Genomic DNA, 18,509 nt, shown 5'->3' with positions numbered 1-18,509 from the left:
ATTTTACTGCAGTCTTATTTTATTCAAAAAAGTTAATTTTTCCAAAAAAAGTGTGCTTGTAAGACCCCTGCGCAAATACGGTGTGAAAAAAAGTATTGCAACGACCGCCATTTTATTCTCTAGGGTGTTAGAAAAAAAACAATATATAATGTTTGGGGGTTCTAAGTAATTTTGTAGCAAAAAAAAACTGTTTTAAAACATGTAAAACACCTAAATCTCAAAACGAGGCTGGTCCTTAAGTGGTTAAGCAGTAAGCCTTGTGCTCCACGTGCACGCCAGCAGTGTTTAAGCCACGCCCCCATGGACTTAGGCTCCCTTTCCCGCGTGGAGATAGCGAGCATGGATCTGGGGGGCGGGGGAGGTCTTCAGCAGGGGGGAACCTGACTTCTCTGATGGTGGATGGTCCCCCCAAATCCCTACTGATGGCTGACAGAGCAGGAGAAATAGCAATGCTGCTGCAGGAAGCCTTTGCCAATACTTGAGCACATCACAGGGGAAGCATGGAATGCTGGAAGCCAGGTATGTAGCTTTTATACCCTGTAGTGGCAAAACACAGGCAAGACATTGCATACTCACTCCAGAAAGATCAAAAGATAGAGATGCATATATTTTACACACACACACACACACACACACACACACACACACTCCCTGTCTTTCTGACTTACCTGATCCCTGCCGCAGGACTGCTGGAAATTATCACAGACAGATCCAGCCTTCACCCATCACAGCGGGCCGTGTCTTGCCAGACCTTCAAGGATCGGGCCGCTTTCATGTGTCCACTCCCTTGGACCTATACGGCACCACTGCCGGAAAACTCTTTGGCTATATTAACATGACCAAGGTGTCAGATCCCAGGGTCCAGCTCTCAAAAGAGAAGAATTACAGGCAAAAACCTTGTTTCTCCTTGTACGAGGCCCGGTTACCATCGTTTGGCTGTCAAGCATTTTAGATGGATCCGTTTGCACAGCCCCTTGATCCCGTCAGGGATTACTTGAGATACCCCTGGTATAGGAGGGGCACTTCATGTTTCCCTTTTGGTTATATACCAGTGTCCATTCACCTAAAAGGTGGCCTATAACCCATATAGTTATCACCATGGCGCTCTGTGTCCCATGATGTATGAAAAATAAATGCTGTTTTTTTTTCCTTGCATGTCCCCCTCGGATCTACACAGACTGCACTTCCAAGTGCACAGTGGATTTGTCTTTAGTAAATGACACACACACACACACACACACACACACACACTTATTATGTTTGGGAGTAAAAAATTGCCCAGGACAACCAATGGTTAAAACAAATATTAAATATTCTCATAGGTTCCATTACATTAACAAATATCCTAGGTGCATTTAAAAGTTGCTCTTTGCATCTTACAGTGTTGTATGCTATAATATTTGCCATACTATACTGGTGACTGCAGAGGATTGACACCCTAGTATTTTGAATATGTACTGTCAAATTTAAATAGTCCCAAATGCTGACCTCCCCATGGTCAATTGTGACCTATTCTTTTGCCGCTGTCATTTGGATGCCATGAATGCATGTAATCATGTTGTCTCTACTCAAACTACCAGGATGCAGCTTGAAAATTAGATATCCTCATTCTCAACAGGGTAACCACAATGACTAGAGTAGATATTTAGAAGCAAGAGTTTATTCTTGCTTAGCCAATGATATTGCTTCAAGTGGACTTATAATACAATAGGATATAATGACCTAGTCACCCTGTGGGATACGCAGGTCATATAAGAATGTACTATACAATTATTATACTGACCTTGTGAAATATTATTAAAAATAATAGACATACAGTGCCTTGTGAAAGTATTTGGCCCCCTTGAACTTTTCAACCTTTTGCCACATTTCAGGCTTCGAACAAAAATATAAAATTTTAATTTTTTTTGAAGAATCACCAACAAGTGGGACACCATTGTGAAGTGGAACGAAATCTATTGGATATTTTAAACTTTTTTAGCAAATAAAAAACTGAAAAGTGGTGCGTGCAAAATTATTCGGCCCCTTTACTTTCAGTGCAGCAAACTCACTCCAGAAGTTCAGCGAGGATCTCTGAATGATCCAATGTTGTCCTAAATGACTGATGATGATAAATAGAATCCACCTGTGTGTAATCAAGTCTCTGTATAAATGCACCTGCTCTGTGATAGTCTCAGGGTTCTGTTGAAAGCGCAGAGAGCATCATGAAGACCAAGGAACACACCAGGCAGGTCCGTAATACTGTTGTGGAGAAGTTTAAAGCCGGATTTGGATACAAAAAGATTTCCCAAGCTTTAAACATCCCAAGGAGCACTGTGCAAGCGATCATTTTGAAATGGAAGGAGAGGTGGGAGAGTCTGTCCATAGGATAACAATCAGTCGTACACTGCACAAATCTGGCCTTTATGGAAGAGTGGCAAGAAGAAAGCCATTTCTCAAAGATATCCATAAAAAGTCTTGTCTAAAGTTTGCCACAAGCCACCTGGGAGACACACCAAACATGTGGAAGAAGGTGCTCTGGTCAGATGAAACCAAAATCAAACCTTTTGCCCACAATGCAAAAAACTATATGTTTGGCGTAAAAGCAACACAGCTCATCACCCTCAACACACCATCCCCACTGTCAAACATGGTGGTGGCAGCATCATGGTTTGGGCCTTCTTTTCTTCAGCAGGGACAGGGAAGATGGTTAAAATTGAGGGGAAGATGGATGCAGCCAAATACAGGACCATTCTGGATGAAAACCTGTTGGAGTCTGCAAAAGACCTGAAACTGGGACGGAGATTTATCTTCCAACAAGACAATGATCCCAAACATACAGCAAAATCTACAAAGGAATGGTTCACAAATAAACGTATCCAGGTGTTAGAATGGCCAAGTCAAAGTCCAGGCCTGAATCCAATCGAGAATCTGTGGAAAGAGCTGAAAACTGCTGTTCACAAACGCTCTCCATCCAACCTCACTGAGCTCGAGCTGTTTTGCAAGGAAGAATGGGCAAGAATTTCAGTCTCTCGATGTGCAAAACTGATAGAGACATACCCCAAGCGACTTGCAGCTGTAATCGCAGCAAAAAATGGCTCTACAGTATTAACGCAAGGGGGCCGAATAATTTTGCACGCCCCACTTTTCATTTTTTTTAATTAGTTAAAAAAGTTTAAAAAATCCAATAGATTTCGTTCCACTTCACAATTGTGTCCCACTTGTTGGTGATTCTTCACAAAAAAAATTACATTTTATATCTTTATGTTTGAAGCCTGAAATGTGGCAAAAGGTTGAAAAGTTCAAGGGGGCCGAATACTTTCGCAAGGCACTGTACAGCTGGAGTGTGGTCACCTGATGAGATTAGCACAGATAATGAACTACGTGTGAATCTGTAGCGTGTGAATTGGTTGGGGGGGGGGGGGGGGAAGCAGTCACACGTGAGCGAGGGATTAATAAAATGCTTGCAACAGCCTCAATGCACAGGGGTATGATTAGATGTGACAGCAAGACAAATGGCATTGTTCATTTTAAAGCAGTGGTCTCCAAACTGCGGCCCTTTGCTTACTTTTACCAGTGAAGCACACAATTTCTCCCAATGACACCAAGGATGGGTCCCAACGGCACCAAGGATGGGTCCCAACAGCACCAAGGATGGGTCCCAACAGCACCAAGGATGGGTCCCAATTCCTCCCAATGACACCCAGTATGGGGCACAATTTCTCATAATGACACCAACAATGGGTCCCAATGACACCAGGGATGGGCACACTTCCCCCCCAATGACACCAGTGGTGGAGGTCGTTTACTCCAAATGATGCAGGGTAATTTTTTTACTCCTGATGGCAACAGTCTGTAGGACAGTAAACTGGCCCTTTGTTTAGAAACTTTGGAAACCTCTGCGTTAATGTTGAAGTAAAAAAACAAAAAAAAAACTAAAAAATAAATAAAAAAAAAACGTCAATTACAAAAAGTGTTCCTTGTGTTGGTGACTTACCTGGTTAATGAAATGTTAATCCCATCCCATTTACATATACATAAAAAGCCCCTTGTTCCCTAAAAGAATCCCCAAAACTTTCATATTTTTATATGTCCTCCTCGACAACAACTAGGAAACATGATGTTATTTGCCTAAATAACAAAAAATGTATCTGCTTGAGAAAGTAATACAAGTATCATTAGGGTCCCCCCCCCCCTTTTGGAAAGAATTATACATACACATCTAAGTTATGCTAGGGTCCCCCCTTTGGAAGTAATCATATACACATATCCAAGCCTATACTGTTACAATTTGTTTGCATTGGAGATTTAAATGAAATATTTTAACAGTGGGTTTTAATAGTGGTTTTAAAAAAGATATGGATAATAGCTGAGCCTTATGTTAGATATTGTTAGTGGATGTCAGCAGTGTGGGATGATGTTCATAGTTCATATACGGAAGTAGGCTGCAGTGCTCCAAGGTCGATATGAATTCCACCACTAATGTGAGATCTAAAACAGACACGATCAGGGTTACCCTCCGGTGGGTTATGTACCCAGGGGGAAGAAATTGTGACCGCTATCGTCAGAGTAGAAGTGTTGGGATCGTAGAGTAAGGGCATCCCATACCTAAAATGGCGCTGTTAGTTTGGCGCAAGCGCAGTGGGGCACTGCACCCTATTTAGATCGTAAGGTTCACCAATATGAACGCTCCAGAAGACGTCAGTGTGACGAAACGCGTAGGGCGTGGCCACGTTGCGTGCACCCATTCCAATAGACAGAGACGGCCGGCAGAGATTATATGCATGTGTTTTTAATGCCAAATGTGAGTAGTTTTTAACTTAATAAACGAAGGTTTCTGTTTAAAAACGTACTACACTATGGATATGTTTTGCCTTATGTATACCCTTTAATGGAGTCCGTACGAACGGAACAGTGAAACTCTCCCCAGTGCACCAGCAGCAGTCAGACAGCGACACAGTGGCTTACATTGTGAAGGTCCATCCAGCCCCATAGGGGCGTAAGTTCTGGTGAGAGCATTCACATATTATAACACTGAGTGGCGCACCGGGGATGAATGTTTTCCATTGAAGATCTGCACTGTTTGTACCAGTAATTTGTGGTGGCAGCATCACCAGCCAAAACACCAATATTGGATACGGGTAGCAAATACACATGCGTCCTTATGCGACTATTTATTGAACTTAGATTTGACTTTTAATTTTTTTGCACTTTCCTTGCACTTATTTGCACCGTTCACTTTTTATCTTGGATCAGGACACTGAAGGACATATTTAGTGACTTTATGTTGTTTAAAATAATTTTCTTCCTTTTTATATAAGAATTCAATATCCATTATGATCTATATGAATATTTCTTATATGAATTCTTTGGAGTTTAACTCATTGTTAAATGGCACTTATAATCGGTGTTTTAAAACATCATATATTTTTATTTTTCAATCAAACATATTTAGGATGCATTTGCACTTTAACCCGTACAGGATCTAATTAGCACTTTTCATACCACTAAGCTTGAGGATAGGTCACTACGAGCACAATTATTTATATATTCATACATATGGTGGGTTTAGCGCCATAACCTATTCATTTGATTTTTTTAATCCCCATAGCCCTGCAGCTTTGATCTTCCTGCCCTAGGGGGTTTAATACAAGCCACTGGACCGGTCACAGACACTTGTCAAAAATGTTAACAATGCCTGCCTTTTCCATCCACCTGCTCCATTCATAAAGGCCATACCAATGCTTGCCACAATGAAAAGTGCCCTATTCATAAAGCACTTTTCATTGTGGAAATAGAAATTACAGCTTTTATGAATGGAGCAGGAAGGGAGAAAATGCAGGTATAGCACTTCTGTAAAGTTTCTGTGACAGGTCCAGCTTCTCTAATTAACCCCTGCAGCACCAGAAGACCACAGCTAAGAGGGTATCTTGGGGTGCAGAGGAATGAACATTTCACAGAGCAGAGCAGCCACCAGCACAAGGGACACTTCTCATGAAATGTAAGTACCCTTTGTTGTGCTGATTAAAAAAGAAAAATAAAAAAAGAAAAAAATAAATAAAAAAGAAGAAGAAGAAGAAGAAGGTTTATGAACTAAACCCAAGTAAATGTGACCATACCACATCAAAAAAGATAGTAATGCAGACAATTCTATTTGTGTACCGTACTTGCACTTAGTAGTTTTATTTTGTAATCACGTGACCGCGCCGACTTCCTTATGGTCCCACTTACACACAGCAGAGGGCATTCTACTTTCCATACAGCGGGCCTGTTTATAAAGTTGACAAACAGTTTATGGAATGCATATGCTGCGTTCCAGAGGCAGTTTGACAGCGAGGCTCCTAATGGAAATCATTGTCAATGGTTTCCATTAGGCAGGGCTGGGTGGGAGTCAAAGTGACAAAGACTACAGACGTTACAGGAATGCTACGCATGACGTCACCGAACTCCAAGAAAAAAGACTGATATGCAAATGGACCACGCACACAAAATTTGTTTCTGTGCTTGGGTGGGTGAGACTGTGAGAGGGAAGGAGGACTGGCAGGATCACCAGGTATTGAACACGAAACCAAAAAAAATAAAATAAAAATAATGAGCAGCTAATGCCGGGTACAAACGACCGGACTTTTCCACAGCAAAGGTCCGATTGGAACGAATCAGTGTGTGGGCTTCATCGGACCTTTGCTGTCTAAAAATCAGACGGACTTTAGATTTAAAATATGTTTCAAATCTTTCCGACAGACTTGAGTCCGGTCGAAAAATCAGTTTGTCTGTATGCTAGTCCGACGGACGAAAACTGACGCTAGGGCAGCTATTGGGTACTGGCTATGAACTTCCTTATTCTAGTCCGGTCGTACGTCATCATGTTCGAATCCATCAGACTTTGGTGCGATTGTGTGTGGCCAAGTCCGTTCGCTCGGAAAGTCCGTCGGGAAGACCACCGGACCTAGGCCGTTGAAAAGTCCGGTTGTGTGTACGCGGCATTACAGATTACATTTGTAAACATCCACATGGACATACAGACCCATAGAGTAAAGGATACATTTTAGGGTGAAATAAACTTTTAGTTAACAATAATGTACCTCTCACTCTTACCCTAGGTTCACATCTATGCGTTTCTGTGGGCCGTGTTTGTGCGGGCACGGCAGCCTATTCATTTCAATGGGCTGCCATGCCTGAGTTTCCAGCAGAAAAAGGTGCACGCAGGGAAATCGCATGGTCACTGCTATTTTATATAAATGGCATTCCGAAGGTGTTCTCACTGCGTGTGGTTACGGGTATCTCTGCAATTTCCATACCCACAGCCACCCGCATAGGTGTGAACCTAGCCTTCATTAACCACTAGACTCCTCTACCACTAGATAGAATCCAAAAGTGTCACACATAAGAACTACCGCAATTTGTCACGGGTCGAAACAAGAAAACTGTAGTACCACTTTCATACAGTCGGAGTGCAATTTCCAATATGGCCATGATGCATAAAGTATCACAAATACTTTACTGAATCACCACCAAGGTTTCTGCCACAGCAACATTTTTTTTTTGTGTACTTACAGGGTGTTTAAAAAAAAGATACAACATAGTGAAATTTGCGTGTATTCCAGAGATGTAAAATACTTCAACCCCCTTCCCACTGCCACCTCCCTTAAAGTGGGTCGAAATGCCAGGAGGTGGAGGTGGGCTATCCGATCGCTGTAACAAGCAATCACAGTGGTCACACGATCACATAATTGAAAGCTCCAGATAGCAAGTATGCATTGGAAGCTTTCTGTGATGTAAAAAAAAATAAAAAAAAATGATGAGACAAAGAAATCATTTCAGAACTTTTTCCAACTTTAAATGTGACCTATAAACTGTAAAACTCTACTGAAAAAAAACTATAAAAAATAAAAGAATGTGGTTGCATAAGGCTGGATTCACACCTATGCATTTTTACTGCTTTTTGCATATTTGCACAACAGTCCATTTAACATGGTTTCCTATGGAACACGATCTGTAGTGCAAATCTGCAAAATGCTAAAAGTTCAATAAAAAAGCATAGGTGTGCACACCCTCTTATAACTGGGGATGTAGCCGTGTTCAGAATTGAGCAATCACATTCAAACTCATGTTAAATAGGAGTCAGTACACCTGTCAATTAAAGTGCCTCTGGTTAACCCCAAATAAAAGTTCAGCTGTTCTAGTAGGTCTTTCCTAACATTTTCTTAGTTGCATCTTACAGCAAAAGCCATGGTCCGCAGAGAGCTTCCAAAGCATCAGAGGGATCTCATTGTTAAAAGGTATCAGTCAGGAGAAGAGTACAAAAGAATTTCCAAGGCATTAGATATACCATGGAACACAGTGAAGACAGTCATCATCAAGTGGAGAAAATATGGCACAACAGTGACATTACCAAGAACTGGACGTCCCTCCAAAATTGATGAAAAGAAGAGAAGAAAACTGGTTGGGGAGGCTGCCAAGAGGCCTACAGCAACATTAAAGGAGCTGCAGGAATATCAGGCAAGTACTGGCTGTGTGATACATGTGACAACAATCTTCTGTTTTTTTATAAAGAAAAAATATCCAATATCCCGTCTAAATTTTGCAAAAGCATGTGGCAAAATGTGTTATGGTCTAATGAAACCAAGGTTGAAGTTTGGCGCAAAAACACCACTGCACATCACTAAAAGAACACCATACCCACAGTGAAGCATGGTGGTGGCAGCATCATGCTTTGGGGCTGTTTTTCTTCAGCTGGAATGGGGGCCTTAATCAAGGTAGAGGAGATTATGAACAGTTCCAAGTCAATATTGGCACAAAACCTTCAGGCTTCTGCTAGAAAGCTGAACATGAAGAGGAACTTCATCTTTCAGCATGACAACCCAAAGCATACATCCAAATCAACAAAGGAATGGCTTCACCAGAAGAAGATTTTGGAATGGCCCAGCCAGAGCCCAGACCTGAATCCAATTGAAAGTCTGTGGGGTGATCTGAAGAGGGCTGTGCACAGGAGAGGCCCTCGCTATCTGACAGATTTGGAGTGTTTTTGCCAAGAAGAGTGGGCAAATATTGCCAGGTCAAGATGTGCTATGCTCATAGATGCATACCCAAAAAGAGTGCTGTAATAAAATCAAAAGGTGCTTCAACAAAGTATTTGTTTAAAGTTGTATAGGTTCAATTTTTTTTTTTTTTTAAATAACAAACATGTTATACTTACCTCTACTGTGCAGTTCGTTTTGCACAGAGTGGCCCCAATCCTGCTGTTCTGGGGTCCCGCAGCAGCTGTCTCGGCTCCTCCCCGTTAAAGCTAACCCCCTCTGGGAAGCTCTTTCCAGAGGGGGTTAGCTTGGGGAAGCGCTCCCATGTCATACAGTTGGTGTCCATAGACGCCAAGTGTAGGACTCGGTCACGCCCCCCCGGCAGCCACATCATTGGATGTGATTGACAGCAGCGTGGGCGAATGGCTGCGCTGCTATCAATCTATCCAATCAACAGCCAGACCCAGTGGAGAAGAGGATGCCGGGGACGGGCACAGCAGGTGAACAGGCTCAGGTAAGTAAAATGGGAGGGGGCTGGAAGGCCCATGACAGCAAGGTGTTTTTTCACCTTAATGCATAGGATACATTAAGGTGAAAAAAACAGAACCTTTAACCACTTGCCTACTGGGCACTTAAACCCCCCTCATGCCCAGACCAATTTTCAGCTTTCGGTGCTCTCACACTTTGAATGACAATTACTCAGTCATGTAATACTGTACCCAACTGAATTTTTTGTCCTTTTTTTCATACAAATAGAGCTTTCATTTGGTGGTATTTGATCACCTCTGGGTTTTTTATTTTTTGCACTATAAATGAAAAAAGACCGAAAATTTTGAAAAAACAAAACAAAACACATTTTTCTTTGTTTCTGTGATAACATTTTGCAAAATATTAATTTTTTCTCATGAATTTTGGCCACAAATAACCCAAATTAGTGGATATTATTTGGTCTTTGTGAAAGTTATAGAGTCTATAAGTTGTGGTGCAAATCATAAAAAATTGATCACACCTGATGTACTGGTGGCGGATCTCATTTCTTGCGACGCAAACAAGCCAGGAAAGTACAAATATCCCCCAAATGACCCCTTTTTGGAAAGTAGACATTCCAAGGTATTTAGTAAGAGGCATAGTGAGGTTTTTAAAGTTGTAATTTTTTCCCACAATTCTTTGCAAAATGAAGTTTTATTTTTTTCCCCACAAAATTGTCATTGTAATAGGTTATTTCTTTCATATGGCATGTGTATACCACAAATGACACCCCAAAATACATTCTGCTACTCCTCCTGAGTATTACGACTTGTTCACAGCCTGGCCACTTAGAGAGGCCCAACATGCAGGGAGCGCCGTCACATGTTCTAGGAGCATAAATTACACATCTAAATTGTTGACTACCTATTACACTTTTGAAGGCCCTGGAGCACCAGGACAATGACACGTGGCACTGACGTGGCACTGATGGCAGGTGACACTGATGACAGATGGAACCAATACGTGGCACTGATGACAGATGGCACTAATACGTGACACTGACAGGTGGCACTGGGGACAGGTGGGCATGTGTGTGTGTTTTACTGTGTGTGTGTGTTCTCACTGACGCTGCAGCCGTTCATCTCTCCCTCCTCACACGCTGTCTCTGTGTGAGGAGGGAGAGCCAGCGATAAGAGATGATCGTTTACATATGAGATCACCTCTCATTGGACAAGCCGATCGAGTGCTAAATGGGCGCTGTGATTGGCCATTTAACACGATCTGTGATTGGCTGTGTCCAAGGGACACGGCCAACACAGAACCTCCCAGATTCGTGGTGGCGCACAGAGGGGAAGTAAACAGGACGTCCAGGGACACCCTCCCAGCAGTTAGCGTCCACGCTGTAGCCGTCTTTTGGCTATAGCGCGGGCGCAAAGTGTTTAAGGGCGTGCACGCTTATGCAACCATATTTTATTTTTACTTCCCTCCACCTAAAAGATTTCAGTTTGTTGTTCAACTGAGTTGTAGTTTATAGGTCACATTCAAAGGTGGAAAAAGTTCTGAAATTATTTATCTTTGTCTCATTTTTTTACATCACAGAAACCTGACATTTTACCAGGGGTGTGTAGACTTTTTATATCCACTGTACCCGTCGAAAGCTATGAACCTTTCACATGAAGGCCAGACACTCAACACACTACCTAGCCACTGCACTCATCACACAGACAGGTGCCTGGCCAAAGAATTTTGCTGTGGAGTGGGCTGAGCTTGATGGGGAACTCTGAGAATAGTTCTATAGCAGGTGCACTTCCCTTTTTATTGACAGCGGACAACAGCGGGTGTATTCCATAGTTGCTTTTCAGCCCAATAATGGCTATGGAATCCACCCCACATCTGTCAATCAAGCGTGGTGGACCTGATGGGGAACAAGACTCACAACTTTCCCATCAGGCTCCACCCACCCAACGGGTGCAGTGGCATGGAGATGAATAGATGAATGGGTGGAGCCTAAAGAGATTGCTGAGAAACTAGTTCTCCATCAGGTCCGCTTCCCATGTGATTCCTGTCATTGATCAAACATATGGACATTGCCTTATTTAACTAATGACATCAGCCAGCATCTCCAACACACAGAAGTTGTTTTTTTTACCTTCATGCATAGAATGCATGAAAAGTAAAAAACCTTCAGCCTTTACAACCACTTTAAGGGACACGGACGTATTTTTAGGACTTCACCCAAAAGACATCCCCCCCACTGCCACATTTGTCACTTCTTGGGGGGCGGGTACCTGGTTTTAACAGGTAACAGCTCCCACTTCTGGGTCAGATCGCAGTGTTAATCTGTGAAGATGTTCGGCCCCCTCCTCCTTCAACCACAACCTTTTGGGACCAACACGGGTCCCAGAAGACTGCGGGACCATTCACAAAGCACAGCAGGACTTGCACACACGCAGTAGGAAGTTGAAGGGCTTCACTACTGGTTGCCCTTACCCAAGAGATGCCAGCGCCTGCACCCAAGCTGATTGAGGAACTTCACTGGATCCGTGGACAGGTAAATGGCCTTATATTAAAAGTCAGCAGCTACCGTGTTTGTAGCTGCCAACTTTTTTTGGGAGACTGCAGCTCCTCTTTAATAATTCCCATATAACTTTAGACTTTGCTGTTTGGTTTGTACTTCTGTACAGTCTCTGACTTCAACACTTTCTCAGTCACTGACTGAGAACAAGCATGCTATATGTATACTCTATAGAGCTCAGGCAGCCATCAGAGGTCCTGTATAGCAGTGGTCATCAACCCTGTCCTCAGGGCCCAATAACAGGCCAGGTTTTATGTATTAACTTGGGGATATGCAGACTAGAATACTGCAATCACTGAGCAGCAAATTATATCACCTGTGATGTATTCCAGTTATCTTGCAAACCTGGCCTGTTAGTGAACCCTGAGGACAGGGTTGATGATCACTACTGTATAGGACATGTAGGCTGTAGTTGATGTCTGGCAGCCATCAGAGGTCCTGTATAGGACTTGTGGAATGTAGTTGATGTCTGGCAGCCATCAGAGGTCCTCTATAGGACATGTAGGATGTAGTTGGTGTCTGGCAGCCATCAGAGGTCCTCCTATAGGACATGTAGGATGTAGTTGGTGTCTGGCAGCCATCAGAGGTCCTCATATAGGACATGTAGGATGTAGTTGGTGTCTGGCAGCCATCAGAGGTCCTCTATAGGGCTTTTGGGATGTAGTTGATGTCTGGCAGCCATCAGAGGTCCTCTATAGGACTTGTGGGATGTAGTTGATGTCTGGCAGCCATAAGCGGTCCTCTATAGGACTTGTGGGATGTAGTTGATGTCTGGCAGCCATCAGAAGTCCTCTATAGGACATGTAGGATGTAGTTGGTGTCTGGCAGCCATCAGAGGTCCTCCTATAGGACATGTAGGATGTAGTTGGTGTCTGGCAGCCATCAGAGGTCCTCCTATAGGACATGTAGGATGTAGTTGGTGTCTGGCAGCCATCAGAGGTCCTCCTATAGGACATGTAGGATGTAGTTGGTGTCTGGCAGCCATCAGAGGTCCTCTATAGGGCTTTTGGGATGTAGTTGATGTCTGGAAGCCATCAGAGGTCCTCTATAGGACTTGTGGGATGTAGTTGATGTCTGGCAGCCATAAGCGGTCCTCTATAGGACTTGTGGGATGTAGTTGATGTCTGGCAGCCATAAGCGGTCCTCTATAGGACTTGTGGGATGTAGTTGATGTCTGGCAGCCATAAGCGGTCCTCTATAGGACTTGTGGGATGTAGTTGATGTCTGGCAGCCATCAGAGGTCCTCTATAGGACATGTAGGATGTAGTTGGTGTCTGGCAGCCATCAGAGGTCCTCCTATAGGACATGTAGGATGTAGTTGGTGTCTTGGCAGCCATCAGAGGTCCTCTATAGGACTTGTGGGATGTAGTTGATGTCTGGCAGCCATAAGCGGTCCTCTATAGGACTTGTGGGATGTAATTGATGTCTGGCAGCCATCAGAGGTCCTCTATAGGACATGTATGATGTAGTTGGTGTCTGTCAGCCATCAGAGGTCCTCTATAGGACTTGTGGGATGTAGTTGATGTCTGGCAGCCATAAGCGGTCCTCTATAGGACTTGTGGGATGTAATTGATGTCTGGCAGCCATCAGAGGTCCTGTATAGGACATATAGGAAGTAGTAGGATGGATCTGTCAGCGAATAAGGGAGCAGCACCGAGCACACACGTCCCCATGTCCCTATCACATAACATAGGACATTCCCTTCCATGTCACTGACTGTCTCCATCATCATCATCCACCTCCAGACACACCACAGATTCATACTGATATTACGTGATCAAAGGCCCCATTACCTGCACACACACCTCGGCCCCGCCTCCTCTACTCCCATTTGTCACTGGGGACGGCAGCTATAGAGCATCCCCACCAATCACACAGCATTCCTGGTCTGCGCCTGCGCAGGCGGCTTGTGGGTGACATCTGAGGAGATGGTGAGCTGCACTTGTTTGTAAACATTAGCGAGGATGAGGGGGTGTGCCTGGTGTATGGAGGGGCTCCGGTGTAGTGTATGGACGTGGTGAGAAGTCATGGTGGTGGTACGGACTGTAGACGAGGAAGAGACGTCTACAAAAACAGAGGTCACTGTTCCAGCCAATCACACTGAAACAGAGGCGTAGGAAGGGAAGTGAAGAGCCAATCATTTGTCATCTTGTTAGTGTGCTTGTAGTGACTGACCAATGGCGGGGGAGCTGTCTGTGTTGTTGATCGATGTCCCCATGTTGGTTATGTATTATGTTATGACCGCTGGAATCCAGCCGCTCTCCCCGTGCTGTGTGCAGAGATAGCAGCACACAGACACAGAACCCCAGACAACTCCACTTTGCAGTTATATAATATCGTTATATTATCATCCATTTACCAGAATTAAAGTGTAACTAAACTTTTTTTGTTAGTATTGGATGAAGTGGAAAGGGATTAGAACCCCTGTCAGTTTTTATTGATGTATGTGCCCCCTTTAGGGAGATTCACCCTCTCTATTAGTCCTGGTGACCATTAACACCTAAAGTGGAAGAACATCCCACATTTCAAGTGGTCACCAGAACAGGAAAAGAGGGCAATCTTCCCGTGGAGACACTAGTTCTGGTGACACCCTGAGATTTTCTCTCACTTCCTGTTGCCATGGGACAGGAAATGAAGGGAAATCTCATTGATGGGACACAGATGGCAAAACAACTGTTGCAATTCATAACTAGTGATGAGCTCAGGCGTGTTCGCATGGAACACGTGCAGAGCCCGCCAGAAAGTCGGAGCAGCGCTGCGCTAATCACAGGCAGTGAGACATTGCCCTGATGCACAGCTGCAGAGATCGGACAATGTCTCACTGCCTGTGATTAGCGCAGCGCTGCGTCGACTTCCTGGCGGGCTCTGCACGTGTTTCACGCGAACATGCCTGAGCTCATCCATATTCATAACAACAGACGTTTACAGACGGTAAAAATCAGCCAATTTTTCCCAAGTGTCCATACATTTACAGACGGTGGGTAGCCCTGTTTACAAGATGGAGCTCACAGGAAAACTGAGCTGGAGCCTTTCCCCTGCAGTGCCCTTGTAACGCCATATTTGGCAACCCATCACAGTTTGCCACGGACATGACGTTCTGTCACCGCCATCTTGCTACACCCCACACTCATCCACAGTAAGGGTACACTAAGAAGGGGGAAAGCGGACATGTTGTTACACCCACCGGAGTTTTATATATTTATAAGAGTAAAGTGAGTTTCTAGAGTGAAATACAGGACTTAGAACTCCATCTGATTGCTTAGATGTTGAATTTTAAAAGCAGCGAACTTCTGTCAGATTAGCAAACCTGTGTGATGAGCAGAGATGCCGCTGCTTTTAAAATTCGAAATCTAAGTAGTCAGACGGAGTTGTAAGTCACTGTTAAAGTATTTCACTATATAAACTGACTTTACTGCATAGGATGCATTAAGGTGAAAAAACACGAAGGTTTACAACCCCTTTTAAGGCTCAGTTCACACTGCTGCGATGCGTTAACCCTGCGAATCCACTGCGGGTTCCCGCATCGCATGTCTCGGCGTTCACACTACCCTATGCGAACTGCTGGGGGTGTCAATTAAAAGTTAATGCTGCGGACTAAAAAAAAAGAGTCCGGTGTGTGAGTTTGGTCCGAATGCAATGCAAATTCAGCCATACAGATAGTATTGTACGGACGTCACATGTTGTTTGCAGTGCGGTGCGAATCACATGCGATCTCGCACCATGCAGCAGTCTGAATCAGCCCTTACAGCCAAGGAAGCTGCTATCTTGGCCTCTTTTTGATCTGCAACTGCCATGGTGCTGCACATGTGATCAGTTATGACACAAGCTGTTGGATGGTTTGAGGACACAAGCAAATGTGACAGTTATCATTTTTGGCATACCTTAAGGCTAGGATAACTTTGGTGCAAAGTCGGACATCACGTGTGATTCGCACCACACTGCTTTGCAAATCACATGCGATGTCTGTGCGATGCAAAATCGGCCATACAGATTGTATGGCTGAATTTGCATTGCATTTGGACCAAAGTCGTGCAGGACACTTTTTTCGGTCCGCACCAGAATCTGATCGCATGGCTGTTCACACCCATGTGATCCGATTCCTGTTCCGAATTGACAGTTCTCACTGCGATCTATAAACCGATCTGGGGGTGTCATTAACTTTGTATTGACACCCGCAGCGGTTCGCATAGGGCAGTGTGAACTGTCTGCGATTTGTATGCGATTCAGGAGCCTGTACTGGATTTTCTCGGGTTCTCACATCACAGCAGTGTGAACCGAGTCTCTATGTAAATGTTTTGGGAAATGGTTAAATTGATGGGTTTAGTTGCACCTTAAAGTGATTGTAAACCTCAGACATGAAATCTAACAAAGCCCATTTCTGTAGTGTTTACTTGCCTCTCCAAAGCACCAAGTGTCACTCCTGTCTAGTTCCTCTGTTATCTGCATGAGTCTCTGCTGACCAGTTTTCCTGACACCAAGAGAAAAATGGTGACAGCAGAGGGACCTCCAGAAGATTGACAGCCTCAGCTCTGTTCCTGTGTGCTGTGTGAAGGGGGGTGTGTCCCTTCCCTTCCCTCCAATCAGCTCTTGTACAATGTGTAACCGCAGCTCCCTGCCCCCTGCTTTGTGACTCCATGAAATATCAATTTCTTCTCTGTTTTACAAGGATGTAGAGGACAAATGGCTGCAAATAAGCAGGTGCAACTTAGGTAGGGAGATTTCAGTGGGCTGAAAGAAGAAAAAATATGGAGCAGCTCTCAAGGAGGTCTCTGCACTATTTGGTGTTAGGCTGGATTCACACCTAAGCAGTTTTGTGCTTTTTGCATTTTGCAGATTTGCACAACAGAACATGTTCCATAGGAAACCATGTCAAATTGACTGTAGTGCAAATCTGCAAAACACAAAAAGCACTAAAAATGCATAAATGTGAATTCAGCCTTAATGTGTGTACCAGGCTTTAGGCTGGATTCACAACTATGCATTTTTAGTGCTTTTTGCATTTTGCAGATTTGTACTACAGAACGTGTTCCATAGGAAACCATGTTACATGGACTATAGTGCAAATCTGCAAAAACCACTAATAATGCATAGGTGTGAATCCAGCCTTAGGGACCATTCAATTCACTACAGTCAATGTTTTACAGGGAAGCTATAATGGTTTTTGGTCAGTTGGACTATAAGTATGTACGCTCATTATGGTGTATCTAAACCCAAGCACAAAATTGTAATATACTGTGTTCATATTGCAGTCCATAGAAGTGGTGGCTGTATTCCTTTTCTTTTTTTAGTTTTTACCTTTATTTTTATTTGGTTATCCTGCCAATAATTCACTTCCTGTCTTGCGGTGACAGTGCGCAGTCCACATACTGTGTCCCTGAAACACAGCGTTGTCATCCTATAACAGAAAATGTGTTGGGACTAAAGGATGCCTCCCCTCCTGTCATTATGACATAGGTGACAGTGGGACACGGGAAGGATGCTAACTGATAACGTATGGCTGCTGGCAAGTGCTGGGAGGAAACCGTACTAATTAATCCGGCACATTGCACTATTTCTGTTTTAGAACTTTATTGAAGTGTCACCATTCATTTGTCTATTGCTGGCAGGGTAGTGCGAGGCAGTGGGGACGCCATGCGGGAAAAAAAGTACTGCAGGTAAAGCAGTGGTGTGAATTGGCCCCACGGGGAACTAGTCTTTTTTTTACCCTCCTTGCAAAGGTGCACAGTCCCAAGGCAGCTGGTTTGAATGGGCCCTGGATGGTATATTATATTATTATATAAAAAAATCAAATGGGCCCCCAGGTGGTTTATAGCACAATGTTCTCGTATGCCCTGCATGTTAGCACATTGTGACAGAATTATCGGTCAACGGAAGCCCTCAGGGACTGCGCTGTCACCGCTCCAGCTGGTCCCTGGCACTTCCATCTTCCCCTGGTCTTTGTTCTAGGTTCACTTTCTCTGGCCGCAATGATGTCACTCCTGCACATATGCATGTGAGTGACTTCATCACAGCACAGAGCGGTTCCTTAAATGTGGTCTGAGCTGTGCATGCATGGCTCAGACTACATTACTGCTGACAGGATGGGAGAGGCATTTGTGAAAGAGACCCCTAGAGTCTAGACCAGTGGTCTCCCAACTGTAGCCCGGGTGCTGGATGTGGCCCTTTGCCTGCTTTTATTCGGCCCTTGGGGCACTATTCCTTTAACTGACACCAACAATAGGGCACCATTTCTCCCACTGATACCAATAATATAGCACCAGTTCTACCACTGATACCAACAATCGGGCACCAGTTCTACTACTGATACCATCAATCAGGCACCATTTCTCTCACTGATACCAATAATATAGCACCATTTCTCCCAGTGATACCAATAATATAGCACCAGTTCTACCACTGATACCAACAATCGGGCACCAGTTCTACTACTGATACCAAGAATAGGGTACCATTTCTCCCAGTGATACCAA

General features: G+C 44.0%; 2 protein-coding genes across 2 annotated transcripts in view; one reads left to right on the top strand and one right to left on the bottom strand.

Moving 5' to 3' along the window:
- Positions 1–13,965, bottom strand: part of NUDT22 (nudix hydrolase 22) — a 59,589-nt gene extending 45,624 nt beyond the window's left edge. The window contains exon 1 of the mRNA XM_077455784.1: positions 13,833–13,965. The gene's annotated coding sequence lies outside the window, so the exon portion shown is untranslated. The remainder of the gene's footprint in view (positions 1–13,832) is intronic.
- DNAJC4 (DnaJ heat shock protein family (Hsp40) member C4) overlaps positions 13,853–18,509 on the top strand; it is a 58,948-nt gene continuing 54,291 nt past the window's right edge. Inside the window, exon 1 of the mRNA XM_077455786.1 lies at positions 13,853–13,970. The gene's annotated coding sequence lies outside the window, so the exon portion shown is untranslated. The remainder of the gene's footprint in view (positions 13,971–18,509) is intronic.

Source organism: Lithobates pipiens, unplaced genomic scaffold (genome assembly GCF_037356315.1).
Source record: "Lithobates pipiens isolate NorthernLeopardFrog02 unplaced genomic scaffold, aLitPip1_a1.2 Scaffold_10, whole genome shotgun sequence".
NCBI classification, from domain to species: domain Eukaryota; kingdom Metazoa; phylum Chordata; class Amphibia; order Anura; family Ranidae; genus Lithobates; species Lithobates pipiens.
Note: the sequence above shows the minus strand (reverse complement) of the source record. Positions and strands in the feature narration are given on the sequence as shown.